Source organism: Schistocerca piceifrons, chromosome 7 (assembly GCF_021461385.2).
Source record: "Schistocerca piceifrons isolate TAMUIC-IGC-003096 chromosome 7, iqSchPice1.1, whole genome shotgun sequence".
Classification (NCBI taxonomy): Eukaryota; Metazoa; Arthropoda; class Insecta; order Orthoptera; family Acrididae; genus Schistocerca; species Schistocerca piceifrons.
In genome coordinates this window covers 576,746,378-576,769,331 of record NC_060144.1, presented here as the reverse complement: position 1 = coordinate 576,769,331, position 22,954 = coordinate 576,746,378, and the positions used below count along the sequence as shown (strand labels likewise).

The 22,954-nt window shown below is 46.0% G+C and overlaps 2 non-coding genes across 2 annotated transcripts; both read right to left on the bottom strand.

Annotated features, from left to right (window-relative positions):
- Positions 1 to 6,711: 6,711 nt before the first annotated feature.
- Trnat-ugu lies at positions 6,712 to 6,786 on the bottom strand. The gene has a single exon. It is a non-coding gene; the product is annotated as a tRNA-Thr (tRNA).
- Positions 6,787 to 16,374: 9,588 nt separating this feature from the next.
- Trnaa-ugc lies at positions 16,375 to 16,449 on the bottom strand. The gene has a single exon. It is a non-coding gene; the product is annotated as a tRNA-Ala (tRNA).
- Between the last annotated feature and the right edge of the window lie 6,505 nt (positions 16,450 to 22,954).

Here is a 22,954-nt window from a genome sequence, read left to right as displayed (position 1 = left end):
CGGTTTATCGTATCGCGACATTGCTGCTGGCGTTGATCGAGATCCAAAGCAGAATATGGAATCTGTGGTCTCTGGAGGGCAATACGGAACGCCGCGCTGGATCCCAACGGCCTCGTATCGCTAGCAGTCGAGATGACAGGCATCTTATCCGCATGGCTGTAACGGATCGTGCAGCCACGTCTCAATCCCTGAGTCAACAGATGGGGACGTTTGCAAGATAACAACCATCTGCACGAACAGTTCGACGACGTTTGCAGCAGCATGGACTACCAGCTCGGAGACTATGGCTGCGGTTAACCTTGACGATGCCTCACAGGCAGGAGCGCCTGTGATGGTGTACTCGACGAACCTGGGTGCACGAATGGCAAAACGTAATTATTTCGGATGAATCCAGGTTCTGATTACAGCATCATGATGGTCGCATCCGTGTTTGGCGACATCGCGGTGAACGGTCATTGGAAGCGTGTGTTCGTCATCGTCATACTGGCGTATCTCCCCGGCGTGATGGTATGCGGTGCCATTGGTTACACGTCTCGATCACCTCTTGTTCGCATTGACGGCACTTCGAACTGTGGACGTTACATTTCAGATGTGTTACGACCCGTGGTTCTACCCTTCATTCGATCCCTGCGAGCCGGCCGAGGTGACCGAGCGGTTCTAGGCGCTAAAGTCTGGAACCGCGTGACCGCTACGGTCGCAGGTTCGAATCCTGCCTCGGGCATGGATGTGTGTGGTGTCCTTAGGTTGGTTAGGTTTAAGTAGTTCTAAATTCTAGGGGACTGATGACCTCAGAAGTTAAGTCCCATTAGTGCTCAGAGTCGTTTGAACCATTTTTTGGATCCCTGCGAAACCCTAGATTTCTGCAGGATAATGCACGGCCTCATGTTGCAGGTCCTGTACGGGACTTTCTGGATATATAAAATGTTTGACTGCTGACCTGGCCAGCACATTCTCCAGATCTCTCTCCCATTTTTAAAGTCTGGTCAATTGTGGCCGAGCAACTGGCTCGTCACAATACGCCAGTCACTACACTTGATGAACTGTGGTATTTTGATGAAGCTACATGGGCAGCTGTACCTGTACACGCCATCCAAGCTCTGTTTGGCTCAATGCCCAGGCGTATCAAGGCCATTATCACGGCCAGAGGTGGTTGTTATGGGTATTGATTTCTCAGGATCTATGAACCCAAATTGCATGAAAATGCAATCTCTTGTCAGTTCTAGTATAATATATTTGACTAATGAATACCCGTTCATCATCTGCATTTCTTCTTGGTGTAGCAATTTTAATGGCCAGTAGTGTATATCCAGAAAATGCTGCCACTCATCACACCAATTAGAACTTCAGTCTAAGTTACCTTGTATGTTCCTACAGTCACTCAACGATGACACCTTCTCGTAGACAATTATCGTCATCAGCCAACAGCTGTAATTTTCTGCTCACCCTGTCCGTTAGATCGTTCATGTACCTTATACAGAGAATGACGGTGGTCCTTCTTCACTTCCCTTGCACGCCCCTCATGACACAGCTGTCGCTGATGATCACTCGTATTTGTAACGCACTTGCTTCTATTAGTTAAAAACGATTTCGGAAAACCATGGTATTTGGCATCAACCTATTGCTTTCACGGTATCCTACAGACCACGAATGGTGGGTGCGTCAACAATTGTAACTGGCCCTTAAAATGCTCGATACTGGCGTTTGATAAAAGTTGACGTCTGTGCTGGGCCCACTCGTGTTCCTTCAGGAACAGAAATGGGGATCAGCCTCATCTTCAGAGTACGTCACCATCACGTAGACAGTTCGTAGAGAAACGAACCATCGGTGGACGAGAGTTATCCTACTGAAAAATGGCATCATACGGCCGTTTGCGAAATAGCACATTCGGACACGTACTAAAGAACAGACACCAGATATATATAATTAAGCCAAGGACGCCCAATGATCCATTCAGTGCAGATGTGTACCAAGCTCTAACTCGTATGGGAATCGTGGAGATGCCCCGAATAACGAAGATAATGGGCAAGGGGCACTACGTCACTAGTGTGGGGCATAAGTTGAGAATTTCGGTCTGACAGAAGGCGTGCTACAGTAGTAGGCGCAGCTACGACGGTCGCTATGCCCAGATGTTGTTGTGGTCAGCTTATCTGCCTATTAAGCAGGAGACCCGTGTTCGAATCCTGGTGTGGCACAAATTTTCAAGTTACCCCAATGATATAAATCATTGCTCACTAGCAGCAAATGTCTTTAATTATTCTGTGTCTTGGTTCTCATAAGTCCAAGTGGACGTTTTCGGATCCATAAACGAATATATTAATAACAAGTACGTATTATTGAAACACACTTGTTCTATCTTAGCTCTACCGAAAGAACAAACGGAAGAACTGAAGATAACAAATTCGAAAGACGGCTTGAAAATTAATTAAAACAAGCAACAGGTCGCTAACAGTGCAAGAGATTAATAAGATTGCGGGGACCAGGAAATGACCTTCCATACATGGTGGTAATAAATGAGAATATGTATTCCGAGAACCGAGTGTTGCTGTCCACAAGTTGAGAAACGTTGTTGTTTTAACCTCTCCAGGCTGTACCTTCCAAGAAGTATAGATAAAAGTGTATCATTTACCGAGACATTTAAGAACCTCAAAATGTAGACGTGTTACTCTCTCGCATATGCATTACACAACCCATCAAACAACTGATTTGTAGCTGATAGCCTTGAGAAGAGACGGAATAACGTTTGCACTTTAAACGCTAAAGGCATTCAGAAGCCGAGGACTGCTTAGCGATCAGTTCGCTTATACCTATGATGGAAATTACTCATAGAAACAGGAAACATAAGCCGCGCGGGGTAGCCGAGCGGTCTGAGGGGCCTTGCCACGATTCGCGCGGCTCCACCGTCGGAGGTTCGAGTCCTTCCTCGGGCATGGGTGTATGTGTTATCCTTAGGGTGAGTTAGATTAAGTAGTAAGTACGCCTGGAGGCCGATGAACCCAGCAGTTTGGTCCCATAGGAACTTACCACAAATTTGCAAAATATTTTCTAGGAATAACAAATGAAAAAAGAAAAACAACAGAATTAATCAAGGAAGAGACTGGAACAGAAGACGTAATTGTAATTGTAATGCAGATATACTGGGGGTGCGTGGTACAAATTTCCGGAATGTAACTCTTTCTTCCGCAGAGAAACTGAATGTCTCGGAGAGAAGTGAAATGAGTTATCGATTTTACCTCGCACTCACGCTCAGAGATATACAAAAACATAGTGAGGGGCAAAATTGCAACACCAAGATGGAGTTGTGCAACATAAACGAAATTTGGTAGCCGTGTTCCTACATCTGAAAGATGATGTCTATTCAGATTTCACGTCAATCGTATGTGAATGATACTAGTAACGCCACTATGATTATGCAAATCAGGTTTGTCCTAAATACAAGTCGTAATGGTTGTGAGCATTAGTTAGCGTCTCAGATTGGACGTGGTGAATGGATATTAGTCAAGAGTACCTTTAAGGACACAAAGATGCCATTATCAACTCCCCCACTGTGTTTAAACGAGGTCGTGTATAGAGCTCCGAGAAGGTGGACATTCCTTCTGCGATTTTGCAGAAAGACTTGTCAGCAATGTAACCTCCGCACATTACTGCTGGGAGTGGTGGTCACAAGAATATTCGGCCACAAGAAGAGCGGTCTCCTCGCAACCACATGGCACTACCGAGTGGTAAGACCATCATGTTCGGCGTATCGCTCTAGCAGATCGTGATGCATCTGCACCAGCAGTCTGAGCGGCAGCTGACACCACAGTGACGCAACACCTGTAACAAATCAGTTACTCCAAGGACAGCTATGAGGCAAATGTCCTGTAGGATACATTCCACTGACCCCCCAAAAAATGGTTCAAATGGCTCTAAGCACTATGGGACTTAAATCATCTGTGGTCATCAGTCCCCTACACTTAGAACTACTTAAACCTCACTAAACTAAGGCCATCACACACATTCATGCCCGAGGCGGTATTCGAAGCTGCGACAGTAGCAGAAGCGAGGTTCCGGACTGAAGCGGCTAGAACCGCTCGGCCACAGCGGCCGGCCCACGGACCCCAAACCCACAGCCATTTTCGACTTATCTAGTGCCAAGCGAGAACTCGTCGGCGACCAGGGTGGAGGTCTTCTGTGTTTTCTGATGAAAGACTGTTCTGCCTCGGTGCCAGTGGTGGCCGTGTGTTGTTTATAGGGAGACCAGTCGAGGACCTGCAACCAACGTGTGTGAGTGCTAGACGCACTGGCCGTAAACCTGGTGTTATGGTCAGGGGTTCGATTCCGTATGACAGCAGGAGTGCTTTCGTGGTCATCCCACGCACCCAGACTGAAAGTTTGTACCTCAGCCTTGTAGTTCGACCTGTTACGATGCCGTTTATGAATAGTATGCAGGGGGTGCTTTCCAGAAGGGTACCGTTCGCCCACATACCGCTATTGTAAGCCAACATACTCTATCAAGTGTCGACATGTTGTCTTGACCTGCTCAATCACCAGATCTGTCTCCAATGGAGCACATATGGGACATCCTTGGACGACAACTCGAGAGTCATCCACAAACATCCGTCCCTGTATTGACCGACCCAGTGCCGCAGGAATGGAATTCGATCCAACAAACTGACATCCAGTACCTGTAAGACAAAATGCATGCATGTTTGGATGCTTGCATTCAACCTTCTGGCCTTTACACCAGTTCCGACTGTACCAGCACTTCAGATTTACATTACCTTGTTTTAAGCTTACATTAACCTCGGATATTACAAATTGAGGGATGAAGAAGTGAAGGCAGCGGAGGATCAAGTAGGTATAAAGACAAGGACTAGATAAAATCCTTGGGTGACAGAAGAAATATTGAATTTAATTGACGAAAGGAGAAAATATAAAAATGCAGTAAATGAAGAAGGTATAAAGGAATACAAACGTCTCAAAAGTGAGATCGACAGGAAGTGCAAAATGGCTGAGCAGGGATGGCTAGAGGACAAATGTAAGGATGTAGAGGCTTATCTCACTAGGGGTAAGATAGATACTGCCTACAGGAAAATTAAAGAGACCTTTGGAGAAAAGAGAACAACTTGTATGAATGTCAAAAGATCAGATGGAAACCCAGTTCTAAGCAAAGAAGGGAAAGCAGAAAGGTAGAAGGAGTATATTGAAGCTCTATACAATTGAGATGTACTTGAGGGCAGTGTTATAAAAATGATGTAGATGAAGATGAAGTGGGAGATATGATATTGCGTGAACAGTTTGATAGAGCACTGAAAGACCGAAGTCAGAACAAGGCCCCGGGAGTAGACAACATTCCATTAGAACTACTGACAGCCTTGGGAGAGCCAGTCCTGACAAAACTCTACCATCTAGTGAGCAAGATGTATGAGACACGTGAGAAACCCTCAGACGTCAAGAAGAATATAATAATTCCAACCCCAAAGAAAGCAGGCGTTGACGAATGTGAAAATTACCGAACTCTCAGGTTAATAAGCTACGGCTGCAAAATACTAACGCGAATTCTTTACAGACGAATGGAAAAACTGGTAGAAGCCGACCCTGAGGAAGATCAGTTTGGATTCCATAGAAATATGGAAACACGTGAGGCAATACTGACCCTACGACCTAACTTAGAAGAAAGATTAAGGAAAGGCAAACCTACGTTTCTAGCATTTGTAGACTTTAGAGAAAATTGTTGACAATGTTGACTGGAATACTCTCTTTCAAATTCTGAAGGTGGCAGGGATAAAATACAGGGAGCGAAAGGCTACTTGCAATTTGTACAGAAACCAGATGGCAGTTATAAGAGTAGAGAGGCATGAAAGGGAAGCAGAGGTTGGGAAGGGTGTGAGACAGGGTTGTAGCCTCTCCCCGATGCTATTCAATCTGTATATAGAGCAAGCAGTAAAGGAAACAAAAGATATGTTCGGAGTAGGCATCAAAATCCATGCAGAAGAAATAAAAAGTTTGAGGTTCGCCGATGACACTGTCATTCTGTCACAGACAGCAAAGGACTTGGAAGAGCAGTTGAACGGAATGGACAGTGTCTTGAAAGTAGGATATAAGATGAACATTAACAAAAGCAAAACAAAGATAATGGAATGTAGCCGAAATAAGTCGGGTGATTCTGAGGGAATTAGATTAGGAAATGAGACACTTAAAGTAGTAAAGGAGTTATGAAATGACAATTAAATAGACACCCTAGCTGCAAACAGACGTTGATATACTTCACTGGGGACATGTTGAAAATGTGTGCCCCGACTGGGACTTGAACCCGGGATCTCCTGCTTACATGGCAGGCGATCTATCCATCTGAGCCACCGAGGGCACAGAGGATATTGCGTCTGCAGGGACTTATCCCTTGCACGCTCCCCGTGAGATCCACATTCCCAACATGTCCACACAACTACATTCGTAGTGCGCCTAATAGATGTTTGCCCATCATACTCATTACTCATGGCAGATTAATCTACCAAGTCCCGTACGAGTTCGGGCATAGCGTGTGCGTTCACACAAGAAGATCAATGGCCGGGAAGCCATATTTTAACTGTATATGACGGTAGTATCTGTTCCCGAAAGAACACATACCGTGGATGACCATGCAGCTTTGCTATAAATGAAATGATAATTAAATAGACATCCTAGCTGCAAACAGGCGTTGATATACTTCACTGGGGACATGTTGGAAATGTGTGGCCCGACCGGGACTCGAACCCGGGATCTCCTGCTTACATGGCAGACGCTCTATCCATCTGAGCCACCGAGGGCACAGAGGATATTGCGTCTGCAGGGACTTATCCCTTGCACGCACCCCGTGAGATCCACATTCCCAACATGTCCACACAACTACATTCGTAGTGCGCCTAATAGATGTTTGCCCATCATACTCATTACTCGTGGCAGATTAATCTACCAAGTCTCGTACGAGTTCGGGCACAGCGTGTGTGTTCACACAAGAAGATCAATGGCCGGGAAGCCATATTTTAACTGTATATGACGGTAGTATCTGTTCCCGAAAGAACACATACCGTGGATGACCATGCAGCTTTGCTAGAAATGAAATGATAATTAAATAGACATCCTAGCTGCAAACAGGCGTTGATATACTTGACTGGGGACATGTTGAAAATGTGTGCCCCGACCGGGACTCGAACCCGGGATCTCCTGCTTACATGGCAGACGCTCTGACCATTTTTTTTCTTTCTTTTTTTTTTTTTTTTTTAAGGGCCTCCCTTCTCTCCTCACAGCCCTTCCAAACGCTCACCTTGCTTTGCCTTCTTCGGCTAGCCTCTTTGCTTTTGTCGTTTTTGTTATTATTATTATTTTTATTATGAGTCCATCCTTCTACCAACTTTTCTTTACTTATTTTATTGTATGTACATTTTTATGTTTTTGATGCCAAGTCCTCATTTTTCTTACTTTTTGCGAGTGCTCGGTCACTTTTTCTTTTTTTGTATCTTTTTGTTTTATTTTTTTTTTATTTTTTTTTATTTCGGATTCTTAATTTTTTATTCTGTAAGCTGGATGTCTAAATTACCTTAGCTAACAGAAATGAGAAATAAATATTTCTTTTTAATATTAATTAAAGGTGATGAATCTTCCTCTTGCTAATTGAAAGATAAGTATATTAAAATAAAATGATACGTGAAGTCTCTCATCTTCATAAGGAAAACTTTAAATCTTGCAACCCCTTGAAGAACGTTTTTTTAGAACTTAAAACTTCTCCGCGTATGGCATAAGATAATTTAAAAAAAATAAAATACAATACATAAAACTTGATGTCTAATTTCTTCATGAGGATATAGTCCTGTGCGTCTTGCCACGGACTTGATTTCTTTTCTGCAGTGTCTCGTGAAAGGATCGAAGACATTCCGGTTCCAGGTATCTGTAATCGTGCAAGGCTGACATCTCTGAATTCCGTACCAATCTTAATCTGTCTATTGTTCTCTGTTTAATTTTATTCCATGATTCTATTTAGGAAGCATGCGTAATTTTTTTTGTAGTCTTTTGTCCGCATGAGATGATGGTGCTGAGTCGTTAGATACACCCAGTAATCTTCTTTGCTTTTATTTTCTGCCTTCAAGATATAGTGCACAGTGTGCCGTTTTAGCCAGTTAACAGCATTTCTTTTCGTATCAGGGTATGGCACTGCGTCTGGAGTCAGAAAATCTGGGGCGGTGAAAACGGTTGGAGATGTTCTGTTAACGGTCGCTAATATCTGCTTAACTATATGCCATATGTCTCTTACTCTTTCACACACGAATCGGTGTTCTTCAGTGTCAAGAAGGTTACACGACGCGCACAAGGGCGAATTTGTGAGATGTATAGCGTGCAATTTGGAATTAGTTGAAATTTTCCTGTTGACTGCATTATACCAAGTTGCTTTCACCTTAGAGGGTAAGTTCCGATCGTGGATATTTTTCCAAATTGCAGACCAGTCGTTGTTGGGGTATTTTCTTTCAATAATATTTCCTTCCTTAGCTTCCATCAAATATGTATAGATGTCCTTTACTGTCTTCAACTGCTGTTCTGAGAGCCTCGAGGAGATATAACTGTACTCAGCGAGAAAAGTTTTCAGGTGACAAAGACCAGCTGGTATATGCTTCACATCTATTGGCGGCTGCATGCTTGTTGGAGCAATTTCATTCAGCAAGTGGGCCGTTAAGCTGTCGGGCATCTGTTTCCGTTGCTTGCACATTCGACACACATATAACGCTCGTGACCTGTAACTGACATCAACAAGGTTTAAACCTCCTTTCCTTGTTGGGAGTGTTAGTGTATTGAACTTCACTTTGAAAATGTTGCCTTGGCATACAAAGCTTCCTATCGCGGATAAAATTCTTCTGGCTGTTTCTAATGGCATCGGAAAAGCTTGGACAACATAGTTAAGTTTGGATGTTATATACACATTTACTAGTTTGATTTTCTGTATCTCATCCAGTTGCCTCATACTGTTTCCTTGTACAGATGCTCGTATGCTTGGAAGTAGGTTTTTATAATTGACGGCAATAGTGTGTTGGATGTTGCTCCTAAATTCAATACCCAAACATTTCAATGTGGATACTTCCGTCAATTGTCCCCGATTTTGCATGGATATTCCTCTGCCTAGGTTCATGATGCCTGACTTCCTTTTATTTAGTTTGGCGCCAGAAGCAAGTTCATATGTGTGTACAATCTGAAGAGCTTTCGCCACTTCATCTTCATTTATAGCCAGGACGCCCACATCATCTGCGTAGGCGTTGCACACTATTTTCTTGCCGTTTATACGCAATCCTTGCAGGTGATGCGTGAGTGTCGCGAGGAGAGGTTCTATTGCTATTGCGAAAAGGGCCATTGACATTGGGCAACCTTGACGTACGGATCCAGTCAGTTCAATCTCTCTACTTAGTTGTCCGTTTATCATTATTCGTGCTACTCTGTTTTTCAGAATTTGTTGAATAATCCTCACGAATCGTGGTGGGAATCCCATTACTTCCATGATACCAAGAAGATACTTATGATCGACCCCGTCAAACGCCTTCTCGAAGTCTAATGACACTAAAGCACATTTTATTCGGCATACATTTGCGGTTGATATTGCATCCCTATATTCGCATATATTCTGATAGATGTTTCTGTCTTTGCCTACACATGTTTGGTACGTGCCAGTTACAGAGTTAATAACCATTTTTATTCTTCTTGCTAATACGCGGGCCATAATTTTGTAATCACTGTTGAGTAATGTTACTGGGCGAAGGTTTTCAATCGCTTTGCTAAGTGAGTTTTTAGGAATTAGAAATATGATTCCTTCAGGAAATTCTTTGGGAGCGGCAACAGTGCCACTCATGATTTCGTTGTACATACATAGCAACTTGCTTTTCATTTGTGGCCAGAACACTTGGTAGAATTCCACGGGGATACCGTCAGGTCCTGGAGACTTATTTTTAGGACTCTGTGCTATTGCGTCTTTCAATTCGTCCTCTTCTATTTCGGCCATGAGATTTTCTACTTGCTCTGTATTAATTCGTCCTGATACGTTTCTAACAAGATCACGCCGCGCCTCGTCGACGGTAGGTTTGGTGGACATCATATCCGAGATATATTTATGAACAGCGTTTTGAATATCATGCTGTTTTGTGTGCCTGGTCCCATCAGGTAACTTAACTTCTGTCAGTATTTTTCTGTTTCCTCTCTTATTCTCACGCATTACATGGTACATAGCCGTTTCTTCCCCTTCTACAACGTTGTGTAGTCTCGCTCTGACTTTAAAACCTTCTGACTGTCGCCGCTTCAGCGCCAAAAGTTTTGCTTTGACTTTCTGAATCCGGCTAAAGTTCTCCATTAATCGTGTGTCCAAGGTGTACAGGTCTCTAAGGCAGCTAAAATAAAATTCAGTCGTCTTTTTAATCCAGAAACTTTTCTGTCGCGAGTAATCCATCAGCATTCTTCTTATTTTAGGCTTCGCACATTGTAACCACCAAGCTATGGCAGAACTGTATCGCGGGAATCGTTTCTCGCATTCTTGCCACACATTAGTAAATGCTACGCGACATTCCTCATCTTGGAGATGTGTAATGTTGAGTTTCCATATGCCCCTCGCTCGGTAAGTCTCTTGTTTTTCCAAATTTACTGTGGTGATGTACGCGGCATGGTCAGAAAACATAGTGGGCCAGACCTCAGACTGGAGTACATGGTTCTTAAGGTTGGACGACACGTAAATTCTGTCTAGCCTGCTTGCTGAGTGACTGTTAAAATATGTGGAACCGGCCCGTGCGCCATGGGTACGTTCCCAGGTATCGGTGAACTGTATTTGGTGGACTATTCTTTCCAGTTCTACGGACTTGTTGAAATTCGGTGTCTGGTCTTTCGGGCTAAGTACAGAATTAAAATCGCCGGCTAGGATTATATAATCTTGACGTGTACCGAAGAGATGAACGATTTCCCTTCTAAAGAAATCCGCTCTAGCACGCCTGTTATTGTTGCCTGACGGTGCATAAACGTTGATGATGCGGGCATTGTTAACAGTCACTGCTACCCCTCTGCTGTTTTCAAGTTTTGCTATTTGTGTGACACGTATGCCTTCTTTCGTGAGAATTGCGGTTCCCAGCTCTGCACCGATACCGGGGTTTATTGTGGCGTTGTATCCACGTATCTTTTCTAATTTAATATCTGTTACTTCCTGTAACAGTAGTATATCAACGTCAGCTGCGTATAGAAAGTCTTGCAGATGTTGTAAATGCAGGGAGGAGCGTATCTTATTAATGTTCAACGTAGCGATTTTGTAGGCTTGCGCTGCGTTCATATTGTCCTATTCATTACCGAAGTCAGTATTCGTCATACGAAGTGCTGTCGGAGGAAAATCCTTTTTCACATGTATGTTCCGGCAATGATGTATTCATCGTGTTCAGTTGATCTCTTGGGGCAGAAGTCTGTTCCGTTCCTCCAGTTTCGCTCAATTCTTCATCTTGATGCATTTCATCCGATTCATCAGCCCAGGTTTTGTGTTGATTAGCTTTCGATGTCTCTTTTTCTGCATTTCTAGTATCAGGGAAAACCTTGTCTGCATCGAAATTTACTATCAGCTTCAACCTCTCGTTTGACGACTGGTCCGTTGACATGGGGCATGGTGTATTTGATTTGGCTTGCAAGGGGTCAGGTGCCTGCATACTCAGAACCGGATTACGATGTTGTTCTTCATGCAGTTTGTTGCTAATCTGCTTTGCTTTTTCTCGCAAAGGGGGTGCCAGTTGTTCAGCTCCCTTATGAGCTAGTCTCCTCTTTTTATGTTTCCTTGGCGGACTGACTCTTGGGGAGGTTTCATCGTTTTCCATTATATCTTGGGTTTCTTGCGCTCGGTCCTGTTCTCTGGCAAGTGATGGGTTGGTTTCCTTGTGGTTTTCTGGAGACTGCTCATTCTGAAGGACTATAACCGGTTCAGGAGTTTGTTCTATTTGAACAGAGATATTTGGTTCTTTTTCTTGACTCTTTTTCTGTGTTGTCACCGTCGAGTCGCTAACTTCCATTATCACTTCATTGTTGCGAGCTGCATCATCCTGGGTAGCGTCCCGAGTAGCGTCAGGAGCGTCACGCGTATGGAGTTGTCCAGCGGCTGCCGCTACGTAAGTTAAAGGCAACGTTGACATGGCCGGGGATCTCACCGCATCGCCCGCAGGTAGCTGGGCCACTCGGCGTTGTATACACTGCGAGAGGACATGGCCTGTGCCGCCGCAAGACGCGCAGGTTCTTGGCTGCCCATCACATATGACTATAGCCCGATAACCACAAACATTTATATACGAGGGTATGTGCTTGTGTAAATCAACTCGCAGTTGCCTGATACTATTCAAGACGGGGAACTTGTAAGCAGGAGACCACTTTTCTGCAAAATTGCTAATCATTCGCCCCTAAGGAGCTATCACGGAGTTGATCTGCTCAGCGGTGATTTCAAATGGTAGCTCAAAGATACGGACAGTCCTTAATCCAAAGCCAGCATGCGTAACACGAACTTCACTAACATTGCCATCGTGATGTTAGAACTTAAATGTTCCGCCACTAGATTCCACAATTTTGTCACACAATTCCGTGTTTTTAAGCTTGACATACACAATACTACTCACAATTGAAAGGTGAATACCTATAATATCATCAAAAGAAATTTTCACAACTTCTTCTAACCATGTCTCAATTTCGAACGAATTCGGTCTCTGCCCTTTCTGGTCAAAAACAAATTTCAATGTGTCTCTCCTATTAGGCTGATCCATCTCTCCTTCTAATATGAATCCATCAAGAGTCTCAAATAACGCAACCAACTACTGTACCAGGCGCTTGACTTACCGAGCGGAGCGCAGCAGACCGCAGCGCACAGCACACGCCGGAGGTCCGCACACCACGGTCGCCAAAAGCCGACTGCAAACCATCTGAACCACCGAGGGCACAGAGGATATTGCGTCTGCAGGGACTTATTCCTTGCACGCTCCCCGTGAGATCCTCATTCCCAACATGTCCACACCACTACATTCGTAGTGCGCCTAATAGATGTTTGCCCATCATACTCATTACTCGTGGCAGATTAATCTACCAAGTCCTGTACGAGTTCGGGCATAGCGTGTGCGTTCACACAAGAAGGTCAATGGCCGGGAAGCCATATTTTAACTGTATATGACGGTAGTATCTGTTCCCGAAAGAACACATACCGTGGATTACCATGCAGCTTTGCTAGAAATGAAATGATAATTAAATAGACATCCTAGCTGCAAACAGGCGTTGATATTCTTCACTGGGGACATGTTGAAAATGTGCGCCCGACCGGGACTCGAACCCGGAATCCCCTGCTTACATGGCAGACGCTCTATCCGTCTGAGCCACCGAGGGCACGGAGGATATTGCGTCTGCAGGGACTTATTCCTTGCACGCTCCCCGTGAGATCCACATTCCCAACATGTCCACACCACTACATTCGTAATGCGCCTAATAGATGTTTGCCCATCACACTCATTACTCGTGGCAGATTAATCTACCAAGTCCTGTACGAGTTCGGGCATAGCGTGTGCGTTCACACAAGAAGGTCATTGGCCGGGAAGCCGTATTTTAACTCTATATGGTGGTAGTATCTGTTCCCGAAAGAACACATACCGTGCATTACCATGCAGCTTTGCTAGAAATGGAATGATAATTAAATAGACACCCTAGCTACAAACAGGCGTTGATATTCTTCACTGGGGACATGTTGAAAATGTGCGCCCCGACCGGGACTCGAACCCGGACTCTCCTGCTTACATGGCAGACGCTCTATGCGTCTGAGCCACCGAGGGCGCGGAGGATATTGCGTCTGCACGGACTTATTCCTTGCTCGCTCCCCGTGAAATCCACATTCCCAACATGTCCACACCACTACATTCGTAATGCGCCTAATAGATGTTTGCCCATCACACTCATTACTCGTGGCAGATTTATCTACCAAGTCCCTTACGAGTTCGGGCATAGCGTGTGCGTTCACACAAGAAGGTCATTGGCCGGGAAGCCATATTTTAACTGTATATGACGGTAGTATCTGTTCCCGAAAGAACATATACCGTGGATTACCATGCAGCTTTGCTAGAAATGAAATGATAATTAAATAGACACCCTAGCTGCAAACAGGCGTTGATATTCTTCACTGGGGACATGTTGAAAATGTGCGTCCCGACCGGGACTCGAACCCGGAATCCCCTGCTTACATGGCAGACGCTCTATCCGTCTGAGCCACCGAGGGCACGGAGGATATTGCGTCTGCAGGGACTTATTCCTTGCTCGCTCCCCGTGAAATCCACATTCCCAACATGTCCACACCACTACATTCGTAGTGCGCCTAATAGATGTTTGCCCATCATACTCATTACTCGTGGCAGATTAATCTACCAAGTCCCGTACGAGTTCGGGCATAGCGTGTGCGTTCACACAAGAAGGTCATTGGCCGGGAAGCCGTATTTTAACTCTATATGGTGGTAGTATCTGTTCCCGAAAGAACACATACCGTGCATTACCATGCAGCTTTGCTAGAAATGGAATGATAATTAAATAGACACCCTAGCTACAAACAGGCGTTGATATTCTTCACTGGGGACATGTTGAAAATGTGCGCCCCGACCGGGACTCGAACCCGGACTCTCCTGCTTACATGGCAGACGCTCTATGCGTCTGAGCCACCGAGGGCGCGGAGGATATTGCGTCTGCACGGACTTATCCCTTGCACGCTCCCCGTGAGATCCACATTCCCAACATGTCCACACCACTACATTCGTAATGCGCCTAATAGATGTTTGCCCATCACACTCATTACTCGTGGCAGATTAATCTACCAAGTCCCGTACGAGTTCGGGCATAGCGTGTGCGTTCACACAAGAAGGTCAATGGCCGGGAAGCCATATTATAACTGTATATGACGGTAGTATCTGTTCCCGAAAGAACACATACCGTGGATTACCATGCAGCTTTGCTAGAAATGAAATGATAATTAAATAGACACCCTAGCTGCAAACAGGCGTTGATATTCTTCACTGGGGACATGTTGAAAATGTGCGTCCCGACCGGGACTCGAACCCGGAATCTCCTGCTTGCATGGCAGACGCTCTATCCGTCTGAGCCACCGAAGGCACGGAGGATATTGCGTCTGCAGGAACTTGTCCCTTGCACGCTCCCCGTGAGATCCACATACCCAACATGTCCACACAACTACATTTGTAGTGCGCCTAATAGATGTTTGCCCATCATACTCAATACTCGTAGCAAATTAATCTACCAAGTAACGTACGAGTTCGGGCATAGCGTGTGCGTTCACACAAGAAGGTCAAGGGCTGGGAAGCCATATTATAACTGTATATGATGGTAGTATCTGTTCCCGAAAGAACACATACCGTGGAATACCATGCAGCTTTACTAGAAATGAAATGATAATTAAATAGACACCCTAGCTGCAAACAGGCGTTGATATTCTTCACTGGGGACATGTTGAAAATGTGCGTCCCGACCGGGACTCGAACCCGCAAACTCCTGGTTGCATGGCAGACGCTCTATCCGTCAGAGCCACCGAGGGCACGGAGGAAATTGCGTCTGCACGGACTTATCCCTTGCACGCTCCCCGTGAAATCCACATTCCCAACATGTGCACACCACAACATTCGTAGTGCGCTTAATTGATGTTTGCCCATCATACTCATTACTCGTGGCAGATTAATCTACCAAGTCCCGTACGAGTTCGGGCATAGCGTGTGCGTTCACACAAGAAGGTCAATGGCCGGGAAGCCATATTTTAACTGTATATGACGGTAGTATCTGTTCCCGAAAGAACACATACCGTGGATTACCATGCAGCTTTGCTAGAAATGAAATGATAATTAAATAGACACCCTAGCTGCAAAGAGGCGTTGAAATTCTTCACTGGGGACATGTTGAAAATGTGCGCCCCGACCGGGACTCGAACCCGGAATCTCCTGCATGCATGGCAGACGTTCTATCCGTCTGAGCCACCGAAGGCACGGAGGATATTGCGTCTGCAGGGACTTATCCCTTGCACGCTCCCCGTGAGATCCACATTCCCAACATGTCCACACCACTACATTCGTGGTGCGCCTAATAGATGTTTCCCCATCATACTCATTACTCGTTGCAGATTAATCTACCAAGTCCCGGACGAGTTCGGGCATAGCGTAATCGTTCACACAAGAAGGTCAATGGCCGGGAAGCCATATTATAACTGTATATGACGGTAGTATCTGTTCCCGAAAGAACACATACCGTGGATTACCATGCAGCTTTGCTAGAAATGAAATGATAATTAAATAGACATCCTAGCTGCAAACAGGCGTTGATATTCTTCACTGGGGACATGTTGAAAATGTGCGTCCCGACCGGGACTCGAACCCGGAATCTTCTGCTTGCATGGCAGACGCTCTATCCGTCTGAGCCACCGAAGGCACAGAGGATATTGCGCCTGCAGGGACTTATCCCTTGCATGCTCACCGTGAGATCCACATTCCCAACATGTCCACACCACTACATTCGTGGTGCGCCTAATAGATGTTTGCCCATCATACTCATTACTCGTGGCAGATTAATCTACCAAGTCCCGTACGAGTTCGGGCATAGCGTGTGCGTTCACACAAGAAGGTCAAGGGCTGGGAAGCCATATTTTAACTGTATATGACGGTAGTATCTGTTCCCGAAAGAACACATACCGTGGATTACCATGCAGATTTGCTAGAAATGAAATGATAATTAAATAGACACCCTAGCTGCAAACAGGCGTTGAAATTCTTCACTGGGGACATGTTGAAAATGTGCGCCCCGACCGGGACTCGAACCCGTAATCTCCTGCTTGCATGGCAGACGTTCTATCCGTCTGAGCCACCGAAAGCACGGAGGATATTGCGTCTGCACGGACTTATCCCTTGCACGCTCCCCGTGGGATCCACATTCCCAACATGTCCCCACCACTACATTCGTGGTGCGCCTAATACATGTTTCCCCATCATACTCATTACTCGTGGCAGATTAATCTACCAAGTCCCGAACGAGTTCGGGCATAGCGTGTGCGTTCACACAAGAAGGTCAATAGCCGGGAAGCCATATTTTAACTGTATATGACGGTAGTATCTGTTCCCGAAAGAACACATACCGTGGATTACCATGCAGCTTTGCTAGAAATGAAATGATAATTAAATAGACACCCTAGCTGCAAAGAGACGTTGAAATTCTTCACTGGGGACATGTTGAAAATGTGCGCCCCGACCGGGACTCGAACCCGGAATCTCCTGCTTGCATGGCAGACGTTCCATCCGTCTGAGCCACCGAAAGCACGGAGGATATTGCGTCTGCCGGGACTTATCCCTTGCACGCTCCCCGTGAGATCAACACTCCCAACATGTCCACACAACTACATTCGTAGTGCGCCTAATAGATGTTTGCCCATCATAATCATTACTCGTGGCAGATTAATCTACCAAGTCCCGTACGAGTTCGTGCATAGCGTGTGCGTTCTCACAAGAAGGTCATTGGCCGGGAAGCCATATTTTAACTGTATATGTCGGTAGTATTTGTTCCCGAAAGAACACATACCGTGGATTACCATGCAGCTTTGCTAGAAATGAAATGATAATTAAATAGACACCCTAGCTGCAAACAGGCGTTGATATTCTTCACTGGGGACATGTTGAAAATGTGTGTCCCGACCGGGACTCGAACCCGGAATCTCCTGCTTGCATGGCAGACGCTCTATCCGTCTGAGCCACCGTAGGCACGGAGGATATTGCGTCTGCACGGACTTATCCCTTGCACGCACCCCGTGAGATCCACATTCCCAACATGTCCACACCACTACATTCGTAGTGCGCCTAATAGATGTTTGCCCATCATACTCATTACTCGTGGCAGATTAATCTACCAAGTCCCGTACGAGTTCGGGCATAGCGTGTGCGTTCACACAAGAAGGTCATTGGCCGGGAAGCCATATTTTAACTGTATATGACGGTAGTATCTGTTCCCGAAAGAACACATACCGTGGATTACCATGCAGCTTTGCTAGAAATGAAATGATAATTAAATAGACACCATAGCTGCAAACAGTCGTTGATATTCTTCACTGGGGACATGTTGAAAATGTGCGTCCCGACCGGGACTCGAACCCGGAATCTCCTGCTTGCATGGCAGACGCTCTATCCGTCTGAGCCACCGAAGGCACGGAGGATATTGCGTCTGCAGGAACTTATCCCTTGCACGCTCCCTGTGAGATCCACATACCCAACGTGTCCACACCACTACATTCGTAGTGCGCCTAATAGATGTTTGCCCATCATATTCATTACTCGTGGCAGATTAATCTACCAAGTCCCGTACGAGTTCGGGCATAGCGTGTGTGTTCACACAAGAAGGTCAATGGCCGGGAAGCCATATTTTAACTGTACATGACGGTAGTATCTGTTCCCGAAAGAACACATACCGTGGATTACCATGCAGCTTTGCTAGAAATGAAATGATAATTAAATAGACACCCTAGCTGCAAACAGGCGTTGATATTTTTCACTGGGGACCTGTTGAAAATGTGCGCCCCGACCGGGACTCGAACCCGGAATCTCCTGTTTACATGGCAGACGCTCTATCCATCTGAGCCACCGTAGGCACGGAGGATATTGCGTCTGCACGGACTTATCCCTTGCACGCACCCCGTGAAATCCACATTCCCAACATGTCCACACAACTACATTCGTAGTGCGCCTAATAGATGTTTGCCCATCATACTCATTACTCGTGGCAGATTAATGTACCAAGTCCCGTACGAGTTCGGGCATAGCGTGTGCGTTCTCACAAGAAGGTCATTGCCCGGGAAGCCATATTTTAACTGTATATGACGGTAGTATATGTTCCCGAAAGAACACATACCGTGGATTACCATGCAGCTTTGCTAGAAGTGAAATGATAATTAAATAGACACCCTAGCTGCAAACAGGCGTTGATATTCTTCACTGGGGACATGTTGAAAATGTGCGTCCCGACCGGGACTCGAACCCGGAATCTGCTGCGTGCATGGCAGACGCTCCTTCCGTCTGAGCCACCGTAGGCACGGAGGATATTACGTCTGCACGGACTTATCCCTTGCACGCTCCCCGTGAGATCCACATTCCCAACATGTCCACACAACTACATTCGTAGTGCGCCTAATAGATGTTTGCCCATCATACTCATTACTCGTGGCAGATTAATGTACCAAGTCCCGTACGAGTTCGGGCATAGCGTGTGCGTTCTCACAAGAAGGTCATTGGCCGGGAAGCCATATTTTAACTGTATATGACGGTAGTATATGTTCCCGAAAGAACACATACCGTGGATTACCATGCAGCTTTGCTAGAAGTGAAATGATAATTAAATAGACACCCTAGCTGCAAACAGGCGTTGATATTCTTCACTGGGGACATGTTGAAAATGTGTGTCCCGACCGGGACTCGAACCCGGAATCTCCTGCTTGCATGGCAGACGCTCTATCCGTGTGAGCCACCGTAGGCACGGAGGATATTGCGTCTGCACGGACTTATCCCTTGCACGCACCCCGTGAGATCCACAATCCCAACATGTCCACACCACTACATTCGTAGTGCGCCTAATAGATGTTTGCCCATCATACTCATTACTCGTGGCAGATTAATCTACCAAGTCCCGTACGAGTTCGGGCATAGCGTGTGTGTTCACACAAAAAAGTCATTGGCCGGGAAGCCATATTTTAACTGTATATGACGGTAGTATCTGTTCCCGAAAGAACACATACCATGGATTACCATGCAGCTTTGCTAGAAATGAAATGATAATTAAATAGACACCATAGCTGCAAACAGGCGTTGATATTCTTCACTGGGGACATGTTGAAAATGTGCGTCCCGACCGGGACTCGAACCCGGAATCTCCTGCTTGCATGGCAGACGCTCCTTCCGTCTGAGCCACCGTAGGCACGGAGGATATTACGTCTGCACGGACTTATCCCTTGCACGCTCCCCGTGAGATCCACAATCCCAACATGTCCACACCACTACATTCGTAGTGCGCCTAATAGATGTTTGCCCATCATACTCATTACTCGTGGCAGATTAATGTACCAAGTCCCGTACGAGTTCGGGCATAGCGTGTGCGTTCTCACAAGAATGTCATTGGCCGGGAAGCCATATTTTAACTGTATATGACGGTAGTATATGTTCCCGAAAGAACACATACCGTGGATTACCATGCAGCTTTGCTAGAAGTGAAATGATAATTAAATAGACACCCTAGCTGCAAACAGGCGTTGATATTCTTCACTGGGGACATGTTGAAAATGTGTGTCCCGACCGGGACTCGAACCCGGAATCTCCTGCTTGCATGGCAGACGCTCTATCCGTGTGAGCCACCGTAGGCACGGAGGATATTGCGTCTGCACGGACTTATCCCTTGCACGCACCCCGTGAGATCCACAATCCCAACATGTCCACACCACTACATTCGTAGTGCGCCTAATAGATGTTTGCCCATCATACTCATTACTCGTGGCAGATTAATCTACCAAGTCCCGTACGAGTTCGGGCATAGCGTGTGCGTTCACACAAGAAAGTCATTGGCCGGGAAGCCATATTTTAACTGTATATGACGGTAGTATCTGTTCCCGAAAGAACACATACCATGGATTACCATGCAGCTTTGCTAGAAATGAAATGATAATTAAATAGACACCATAGCTGCAAACAGGCGTTGATATTCTTCACTGGGGACATGTTGAAAATGTGCGTCCCGACCGGGACTCGAACCCGGAATCTCCTGCTTGCATGGCATACGCTCTATCCGTCTGAGCCACCGAAGGCACGGAGGATATTGCGTCTGCAGGGACTTATCCCTTGCACGCTCCCCGTGAGATCCACATGCCCAACATGTCCACACCACTACATTCGTAGTGCGCCTAATAGATGTTTGCCCATCATACTCAATAGTCGTGGCAGATTAATCTACCAAGTCCCGTACGAGTTCGGGCATAGCGTGTGCGTTCACACAAGAAGGTCAATGGCCGGGAAGCCATATTTTAACTGTATATGGCGGTAGTATCTGTTGCCGAAAGAACATATACCGTGGATTACCATGCAGCTTTGCTAGAAATGAAATGATAATTAAATAGGCACCCTAGCTGCAAACAGACGTTGATATTCTTCACTGGGGACATGTTGAAAATGTGCGCCCCAACCAGGACTCGAACCCGGAATCTCCTGCTTGCATGGCAGCCGCTCTTTCCGTCTGAGCCACCGAGGGCACGGAGGATATTGCGTCTGCAGGGACTTATCCCTTGCACGCTCCCCATGAGATCCAGATTCCCAACAAGTCCACACCACTACATTCGTAGTGCGCCTAATAGATGTTTGCCCATCATAATCATTACTCGTGGCAGATTAATCTACCAAGTCCCGTACGAGTTCGGGCATAGCGTGTGTGTTCCCACAAGAAGGTCAATGGCCGGGAAGCCATATTTTAACTGTACATGACGGTAGTATCTGTTCCCGAAAGAACACATACCGTGGATTACCATGCAGCTTTGCTAGAAATGAAATGATAATTAAATAGACACCCTAGCTGCAAAGAGGCGTTGAAATTCTTCACTGGGGACATGTTGAAAATGTGCGCCCCGACCGGGACTCGAACCCGGAATCTCCTGCTTGCATGGCAGGCGTTCTATCCGTCTGAGCCACCGAAGGCACGGAGGATATTGCGTCTGCAGGGACGTATCCCTTGCACGCTCCCCGTGAGATCAACACTCCCAACCTGTCCACACAACTACATTCGTAGTGCGCCTAATAGATGTTTGCCCATCATACTCATTACTCGTGGCAGATTAATCTACCAAGTCCCGTACGAGTTCGTGCATAGCGTGTGCGTTCTCACAAGAAGGTCATTGGCCGGGAAGCCATATTTTAACTGTATATGACGGTAGTATTTGTTCCCGAAAGAACACATACCGTGGATTACCATGCAGCTTTGCTAGAAGTGAAATGATAATTAAATAGACACCCTAGCTGCAAACAGGCGTTGATATTCTTCACTGGGGACATGTTGAAAATGTGTGTCCCGACCGGGACTCGAACCCGGAATCTCCTGCTTGCATGGCAGACGCTCAATCCGTCTGAGCCACCGTAGGCACGGAGGATATTGCGTCTGCACGGACTTATCCCTTGCACGCACCCCGTGAAATCCACATTCCCAACATGTCCACACCACTACATTCGTAGTGCGCCTAATAGATGTTTGCCCATCATACTCATTACTCGTGGCAGATTAATCTACCAAGTCCCGTACGAGTTCGGGCATAGCGTGTGCGTTCACACAAGAAGGTCATTGGCCGGGAAGCCATATTTTAACTGTATATGACGGTAGTATCTGTTCCCGAAAGAACACATACCGTGGATTACCATGCAGCTTTGCTAGAAATGAAATGATAATTAAATAGACACCATAGCTGCAAACAGTCGTTGATATTCTTCACTGGGGACATGTTGAAAATGTGCGTCCCGACCGGGACTCGAACCCGGAATCTCCTGCTTGCATGGCAGACGCTCTATCCGTCTGAGCCACCGAAGGCACGGAGGATATTGCGGCCGCAGGAACTTATCCCTTGCACGCTCCCCGTGAGATCCACATACCCAACGTGTCCACACCACTACATTCGTAGTGCGCCTAATAGATGTTTGCCCATCATAATCATTACTCGTGGCAGATTAATCTACCAAGTCCCGTACGAGTTCGGGCATAGCGTGTGTGTTCACACAAGAAGGTCAATGGCCGGGAAGCCATATTTTAACTGTACATGACGGTAGTATCTGTTCCCGAAAGAACACATACCGTGGATTACCATGCAGCTTTGCTAGAAATGAAATGATAATTAAATAGACACCCTAGCTGCAAACAGGCGTTGATATTTTTCACT